This window comes from Saccopteryx bilineata, chromosome 3 (genome assembly GCF_036850765.1).
Source record: "Saccopteryx bilineata isolate mSacBil1 chromosome 3, mSacBil1_pri_phased_curated, whole genome shotgun sequence".
NCBI lineage: Eukaryota > Metazoa > Chordata > Mammalia > Chiroptera > Emballonuridae > Saccopteryx > Saccopteryx bilineata.
This window is the reverse complement of record NC_089492.1, coordinates 53,848,704-53,857,730: the sequence shown is the minus strand read 5'-3', so window position 1 is coordinate 53,857,730 and position 9,027 is coordinate 53,848,704.

Genomic DNA, 9,027 nt, shown 5'->3' with positions numbered 1-9,027 from the left:
CTCTGACAACTGTCCCTGCCAGTATTCTACGTCTAGGGCAATCTGTAGCTCTTGGACCAATATTTCCATCACCAGTGACTGTTGCATTTCCAGATGCCATTGGTGTTCAGCCTGCATTTCACACTGCAGCTCTTTAAAGCAGTTAGCCTCCTTCACCCACAACTGTTTCAGTTCAAGCCATCATTGGTGCTCAATTTTCAGCTCATCCTGGAGCTTTTAACTTCATGCAGCCTCTTGAACAAGGCTTTTGATTTCTGCTGGCAGGGCTGTAGAAAATAACCAGCCAACAGCCCCCAAAATGAGAGACATGGGGAACCATATGCTGGAGAACAACGGCCACTCCTCTATCCCATCCTTCAAGAGTCTTGGCAGCTTCATACTAATCTGATTTAAATCTGGCCCACCATGCCAGATGTAATGCCAGTGGCTGAGGCCAGGCAGGTTCACATTGGATTCAGGCCGATGGTAGAGGAAATGTGGAGCTAGAAACATTTGGTCATTCCCATTTAACAGATTCTCACAATGCTAGACAAGCAAACAGGCAGGTAAAACTTGCTTCTCATGACAGCAGATGAACAACAGCAAAATGGTCCCCCTACAGTGGAGGGCAGGCAATCTGTAATTTGCCCTGAGGGCAAGCATCTGTAGCCTTATATAGACCATACACATGTAGTGTTGCCACATGCTTATGCACTAATCAGGCAAAGTACAACCAAACAAGGCTAACACAGTTTTTTCCCAGCAAAGCCTAAGGTTGCTGGCTTGATTCCAAGGTCACTGGCTTGAGCAAGGGGTTACTGGTTTGGCTGAAGCCCTGAGGTCAAGGCACGTATAAGAAGCAACCAAGAGCAACTATACATTGATGCTTCCCATCTCCTCTTCTGTCTGTCTCTCTCTTTCACTAAAAACAAAACAAAACAATAATAACAAACAAACAAACAAACAAAAAACCTTCTCTATTTTCTGGTGGCTCCCAAAAAAGAAAGGTAGTTTCTTTACCTCAGGCTCCTCAGTGAGCATCTCATTTTTGTTGGCCCAATTGTAACACGTGTTCATAACAAATCCAAGATGAGTGGAGCACAATGATTTAGCTAAGTCAAGGCTGTCGCCTTCAGTGGGCATGAGGGAAATCCTATTCAAATGATATAGCTGAAAATTTATGAAAAGAGGAGGGGGAGAGATCTTCCAGCAAATGTCCAGCTCAGCTATTAACATTATTAATTTAATGCATTTCTGTTTTTTTCCTATAGATCTAGTAAAGAATTTTTGGTGAAAAAAAGTGTGTCCAGATATAATCATTACTTAATCATCTAAACTTATTAAATGCCACATGGACAATCTCAGCTTTTAGGTCAAAGAACAGAATCGTAGGTCAAAGAGTAGAGTATGAGCTAGCTTGAGTGTATCAAAACTATGCACAGACAACAAACTGATAACATGACTCTTCATTTGTTCTTTGTTTACACATCATTCTAGTAGAGTACTTAATATTGCCTGCGAGTGGATTACATATTAAAGAACTTTAAACTCTACCATATTATGAATATATTATTTTGACATTCTTCATAAAAATTATGGTATAATTTTACATAAAGAAATCTTGGAAATAAAATTAGAATTTACTTTTATAAAGAGAAGCACATGGAGAATAAAGAGCTGGAAAAACATAAAAGCAGATTCACTGGTAAAGCTTCATGACAAGGAGTTCATTGCTGTCATACTCCATCAGTCACCTGTGTGGGGGAGAAAAAAAAAGCTTGCCTTGGTACGGCCTAACATAAATCCAAGAAACAATTACCAAATATGCCTACAAATTACAATTCTAATTCCCTCTTCATCTGAAACCCAATCATGCTGCTCATGCCCTGAAGATGAACTAAATTGCTCTTTCTAGTATTCATTGTGCACACTGGGGGAAAAAAATCATTCTTGCTTTCTATGACTAGCCACCATGCAATAGATTCCCATTGAAAATCTGCTTTTTTTTCCTCAGTTTTATTAAGTATTAAGAGAAGAGAGGGAAAGATTTAGGATTCTTGTGAAGAATTTTTTAATTTAATTTAATTTTATACAAATATTGTTTGGTCTAAAATTCTGCAGCAGGAATAAATGTCTGGCTCCTTGAATACATCAGTTGGGCTCATCATGTAGGTAAGTGGAAGGTATTGACTGAGAAATAATAAAAATAAGTATTAAAAATCCAGGGAAAATATATATCTTCATTTCAAATTGTTCAGAACAGTGAGAAAGGATTCTGAGGTTTGAACTACATGGCTACAGAAGGCATGCAGAAACATTCTTCCAAAGAGAAGGAAAGTGGCCCTTAACTGGGAAATGTTAGGGCCCTGGAGGAAGCAAAATGTGCTCACAAGTGTTGGGAATACCTCAGTGATAACTAGGGCTGAAGCAATCTCGTTCCATTTTTAGGTGAGAGTGATCAAATAAGCAATGTTTTGGCATTCTGACCTCGGAGGAATTTTAAAGCTTAGCTAAGGCTTGTTAGAATGCTTCAAACTATCTCAAGTGACTAAAATTCTGCAGATTTCAATGTTACAGTTTTGTGGGGAGCAGCATGGGTAACATCCCTGCTGGTCCATGAGACCCTGGTTTCTCAGTGGGTTCCATGATTTACCAGTGAGTGTGACTTCAGACAATCAATTGAATCTCTTTGAGCCTCATTTTCCCATCACTGTAGTGGAGATATTTATATAGTCTGAAGGGTTTTTGTATCTTTTAAATAAAATACATATATCTGGTGCAAGGGTATTTAGAAAATACTCATTCCCAGCCCTGGCCGGTTGGCCCAGTGGTAAGGCATCGACCCAGCTGTGGATGTCCCAGGTTTGATTCCAAGCCAGGGCACACAGGAGAAGCGCCCACCTGCTTCTCCATCACCCCCTTCTCTCTCTCTCTCTTTCTCTCTCTTCCTCTCTTTTCTCCTCTCCTCCTGCAGCCAAAGCTTGATTGAGCAAGTTGGCTCCAGGCGCTGAGGATGGCTCCATGGCCTCTGCCTCAGAAGCTAAAATAAAAATGGTGCCGGTTGCAATGGAGCAAGGGCCCCAGATGGGCAGAGCATCGCCCCCTAGTGGGCTTGCTAGGTGGATCCGGTCAGGGCGCATGCGGGAGTCTGTCTCTGCCTATCCTCCTCTCACTAAAAAAAAAGAAAAAAAAAAAGAAAAAAAAAGAAAATGCTCATTCCCTTCCCTTTCTTTCTGTATTTCGTTCAAACACAGATTATTGTGACCTACTAGCGCATGGATAAGATGAAGATAAAAGCAAAGCAAAGAGCCCAGGTAAGAGATTTATTATTTTATTTTTTGGATGGATTATTTGGATATTTCAGGACAAGACAAAGCTCCTGCTTTATGTTTCCTATAAATAAACTAGTTCTTGAGCTATTGGCTTTCTTCCTGGTTCATAAACCTTTTGGATTGTGGTTGGAGAGGCAGTATGGTGAGAATCTGAAGGCCACACTGAGCAAAGAGAATAGATGAAAAGGAATATTTCAGGTTTGAACAGAAGTTTATGTTTTGTACATGTAGAAAGCACTACTAGAAAAATTAAAATTAAGCAACACTATTAATAAGATCCCCTTTGTTGTTGGAGCCTCAGCTTATTCCCTAGTCTGCCTTGTCAGGTGCCAGGTCCCTTTAAAGGTCATGCTCATGAAGGACACAGACACTCATCAGGCAACGTTCCAAAGCTATCTTTATATTAATTGTATTTTTTATTTTATTTGGATTGGGCTGTTTTATGGACTGAATGTTTGTGTCATTGCAAAATTCATGTTGTTATGTCCATCCCTAGACCCCCAATGTAATTCCTATTTGAAGATGTGGTCTTTTTTTTTTTTTTTTGTATTTTTCTGAAGCTGGAAACGGAGAGACAGTCAGACAGACTCCCGCATGCGCCCGACCGGGATCCACCCGGCACTCCCACCAGGGGGTGACGCTCTGCCCACCAAGGGACGATGCTCTGCCCCTCCGGGTGCGACCAGAGGCACTCTAGCACCTGGGGCAGAGGCCAAGGAGCCATCCCCAGCGCCCGGGCCATCTTTGCTCCAATGGAGCCTTGCTGCGGGAGGGGAAGAGAGAAACAGAGAGGAAGGAGAGGGAGAGGGGTGGAGAAGCAGATGGGCGCTTCTCCTATGTGCCCTGGCCGGGAATCGAACCCAGGACTTCCGCACGCCAGGCTGACGCTCTACCACTGAGCCAACCGGCCAGGGCCTGAAGATGTGGTCTTGAAAGATAATTAGGGTTAGATGAGCTCATGAGAGTGGGGTCCTAATTTAGTCCCCTTCTAAAAAGTGACACCAGAGAGCTGCTTTTCTCTTTCTTTCTCTCTTTTCCTCTCTCTTTCTCTCCTCTCTCCCCTGTCCCCTCTTTCCATGCACAGTATGAGGAAAGGTCATGTGAGAACACAGCAATAGGCCACACGGCTACAAGACTGAAGAAAGCCTTTATCAATAATTATATCAGCTGGCCACTTAATCTTAGACTTCCCAACCTTCCTAATTGAAAAATACATTTCTGTTGCTTAAGCTACCAGTTTGTGGTGTTTTGTTACAGCAGCTCAAGAAGACTGATACAGTCTATACATTTTAAGATGTTATAGTAATATACACTCTCACTTTCTAAAATGTGTTTTACAAAATTTGAATCACTCTGTTTCTTGGAAATTCATTACCACCAGTTGTATGAGGTCTATTACATCCAAAGTCTGACATTAGAGACCCTCCATAATCTGACTCCAAATACATTTGCAGCCCCATTTCTCCCTCCCTGTCCTCTGTATTCCAGGCAAGGCAGGCTGCTCCCTCTCGCTTTCCTGTTCTTCATCCATTTGCTCACATTATTCTATCAGCAGTGCCTTTCTCTCATGCCTGGCAGTGTCGAGGCTACCTTCTGCCACATGTTCTTTCCTCACATGCTTTTTCACTCTAAAGTAAACCCCACTCAAACATAAAATGCTAGAAAGGAAAGAACATTGATTTTGGAGTCAGTGATCCAGAGTTTGAGTCTTCATCTCATCTCTTCTAGTCCAATTTGTGATACCAGATTGCCCTCTCTTTGGAAAAGGTGATATCCAGCTTAGAAAGCTGATAGCAAGGTTGAGTGATGTGCATTCTATGTGCTGAGCACAGAGCTTGGAAACAAGTAAACATGTTTTTTCTTTGTTTCCTTCCACTGAAAAAAACCATTGTTAAGTGCTTGCTTTCTCCTTCCCACTCTACTTTTTAGAAAAATCTCAAGGTATAAGAAGAAAGTAGTAGCATCTATGATATCTTCCCCTCTTCCAAATTACCCCTTCCCCCCAAACCCCAGAAAAAGTCTGAAAAATAAAACAAATTAAGAAAAACCTTTTTTTTTTATAAATAATATTCCTGAACTAAAAGAAGGGGGTAGAAGTTGGAGAAAAATACTTGGGTAGAGTATCAGCGTAGCAGGGCTGGGTGCCTGTCACCAGGTAGTGCATCCCCAATGTGTAAGGGAGTGGTGAGTCAGAAGCTGATTGAAAGAACATGAAGAGTAAGCAAACACACATAAGAGAAGCGGAGAAACCAAGAGACAGGATAGGAGCTAGAGGATGGCCCTTAAAACCAATTTAGTATCTGCTCTTTACTCATCCATTTATTTATCCAATTAATTCACAAATATCTACTAAATACCTACCAAGGGCCAGCCTAGGGGGAAAGACAAAATAAACAAACATAAAAGCATATAAAGTTGAGGTGTTGATAAATGTCACAAGGAAAACAAAGCAGGGTAAGAAAGATTAGACCAAGGACCAGACCATGTGTTAGTTTACATCAGGTCTTCAAGAAAGGCCACTCTGTGAGCAAAGGCCTGAGTGGAGAAGCAGGAGCTGTCCTAGGATCTGGGGAGAAGCATTCTCCTACACAATTGCTTTGAGCCCAGAGGGTTCCTAGCTTATTGGCATCATAGCCAAGAACCCACTGAGGCTGAGATGGAAGGAATGAGGAAGGGCACAGTGAAAGGGCCAGAGTCAGAGGGGAGACAGGGAAGGGCCAGGCCATGTTGGCTCTGGTAAAGCCCCCCTGGGCCTTCAGAATTAGTTTTTCCCTGAATTTCTATAAAACCTGTCTGCTTTCTTCAAAATACTTTCCTGTTTTATTAGAGTAATTTGAATGAATTTTAGATCCTTGAAACAAAATGAACTTTTATATAAACATATATTTCTTCTAGCATTTTCCAGTTTCTGTCATCCAATGATTAAGTTTCAGTCTTAAAGTAAGCCTGTGTCCCTGGGGCATGATTTTTCAAAGTACTTTTCAATTTTGTTATTATTTTTTTTCTCTTTGGGTGAGACAGGAAGGCTAGACAGGATTGGAGTTGGTTATTTCCCTCCCCCAGATCAGTTAGGCTGTGATAAAACCCCAAAAGTTTAGGCTTTGGTTAAGCAGTATTTTCTTGAGAAAAGGTCTCACTAAGAAGAACAGAGTGGCCTGAATAGGCGGTGGCACAGTGGACAGAACGTTGGACTGGGATGCAGAGGACTCAGGTTCGAGACCTTGAGGTTGCCAGCTTGATTGCAGGTTCACCTGGTTTGAGCAAAAGCTCACCAGCTTGGACCCAATGTCGCTGGCTCAAGCAAGAGGTTACTCAGTCTGCTAAAGGCCTGTGGTCAAGGCACATATGAAAATGTAATCAATGAACAACTAAGGTCTCGCAACGAAAAACTGATGATTGATGCTTCTCATCTCTCTCTGTTCCTGTCTGTCTGTCCCTGTCTATCCTTCTCTCTGACTCTCTCTGTCCCTGTAAAAAATAAATAAATAAATAAATAAATAAATAAATAAATAAATAAATAAAAGAAGAAGAAGAACAGAGTGGGCTGGCATATTTCAAAGACAGTTCCTTTTCTCTTCCTTCTTGTCAGAAGCATGAGGGGATTGTTTTTCCAGTTTTCACCATGATTACCTGATAAGGCTCCTGGAGGTAAAACACAAAAGTGTAAGGGTCTGCTATAATTAAGTTCTTTTAGAGTTTTCAACTCTCACTCTGAACTCCTATCAATGTGTCAGTTATAGTTTCAATTTCCTGCCCTGAAACTGGTTCCCTGGAAGATTTTGCTCCTGAGCTCTTGCCCAAGTACATTGTGATTCTCAGTGTCTGTATGTCTGTGTCCTCAGTTTTAGAGGCAGCAGTTTGCCCTGTGACCTCAGTTCTCTGGTGGATCTAAGAAAAGTAATTGATTTCTAGTTTATTCAGCTTTTGTCTTGTTGTGTGGATGGGGAAGCTATGAAATAGATAAATTCCTAGAAAGACACAAACTACTGAAACCTATATGAAAAGAAATAGAAAATCTAAATAGACAGGTGGAATTAGTAATCAAAAAACATAAATAAAAATTTACCCAGGATTTGATGGTGTAGAGGAGGAAAAATAACTTTTCTTCTACCCTGCTAAAGTCTCCTGCTCGGTCTAAATATCTAATTGACATGAGACAGATTAACAGGAGAAAATGACCACATTCCATTTACATATATACATAAAAGTGTTTCAGAAGAATACACACCCCCCTCAGGGCCCACCCCAGGTAAACAGGGCAGTTGAAGCTTATGTGCCATCTTGAGCTAAAAATGAAAGGTGGATAGTGGTTTGGACTTCAAAGAGAAGGTAGACAATTTACAGGTAGATGAGAAAAAAGCAAATATTTGGTAAATTAATTTTTGCTGAGCCACCCAGCATAGGGGAGTCTAACAGACAGACTTTGCTTGTCTTTTCCTTGTTACCACACTTAGTTCATACTATGCTAAGGTGATAGCTCCCTTCCTGGTGCAGGTTTTTCTATGTGACTTTCTTTAGGCAGGTAAGAGGAAGGTAAAAATTCTTGAGTTTGTTAGGTTTTAATTGTCTTTAGTTTGAAATAATGTGCATGCCAGCATGGCACATTCTAGTGAGACTCATTCTGAATGCCTATGGGTTCTCAAACATAATCAGCTTAAAATAATCAATATTCCCCCAAAAGGCACATTTTGGGGAAGAAAAACACTGTTCCCCCTCAATGGCTTCCAGGTGAATTTTATCAAACATTTAATGAAAAATCTTAGCACCAATACTTCTCAAACTCTTCCAAAAAACAGAGAGCAATTCTTCATTCTGTAAGGTATTACCCTAAAAACAAGACATTTATTTTTCAGATTCTGATTGCTTTAAAATTATGTATGTCAATACCTCCTCTCCTATATTAGAGTATAATTTCTTCCTTCAGAGATAATGTATGATATATCAGCCTTGCATTCCTCTTTTCATCACAATATTATTTGATGAAATGAATGACTGAAATCTATATAGCTTTTTGTGTGTGTGTGTTCTCACATTTATATCCTCTGTGTATGTAAGGAAGAGAATGGCTGATAATAAAAAAGGTGAAAATTATATAAAACTTAAAAAAAGCCCATATGACAGACTTGTGATTCCATCTCATAAATAAATATTTTGACATTTTTCAAAACCAGGTGTGTATTGTATGTCTTATCTGTATGTGTTTTCTGCTCTCTTCAAGAGTTTGTTCAAGACACTTCCCTAAAAAATAAAGTAGAAATATCAGACACAGCTGCGGGAAATTGAAATTGGGTTTAGAGTAATAATTAAAAATTAAAAACCTGTGTCAATATTGAGTAAAGAGTGTTTTGTAGGGTGAACTTTTGAGTAATAGTATATGCAAGTTAAAGTTTAGGGATTTTTGAATGTGAAGAGAAATAAACTAAATAATCAAAATATGTTTGGATTTACATAAGTTCCTAAGAATATAATTTTTTGAAGTTTAAAAATTCTGAAAGATTCAGAGAGAAAAATAATTCAAGTTGTACCTAAAATGGACATTATTGCTTCTTTTTCTCCTTTCTTAGACTCTCTAATCATTGCTGCCTTTGAGCAAGGATAACTTATTTTCTTTTATAAAAAGGTGGAATAAGTTTAAAAAATAATTTTGGCTTCATACTACTTCTACGAGGCAGACTTCAGTTTCCCTCAATCTACCTTCATCTTTTCCTTTCCACTC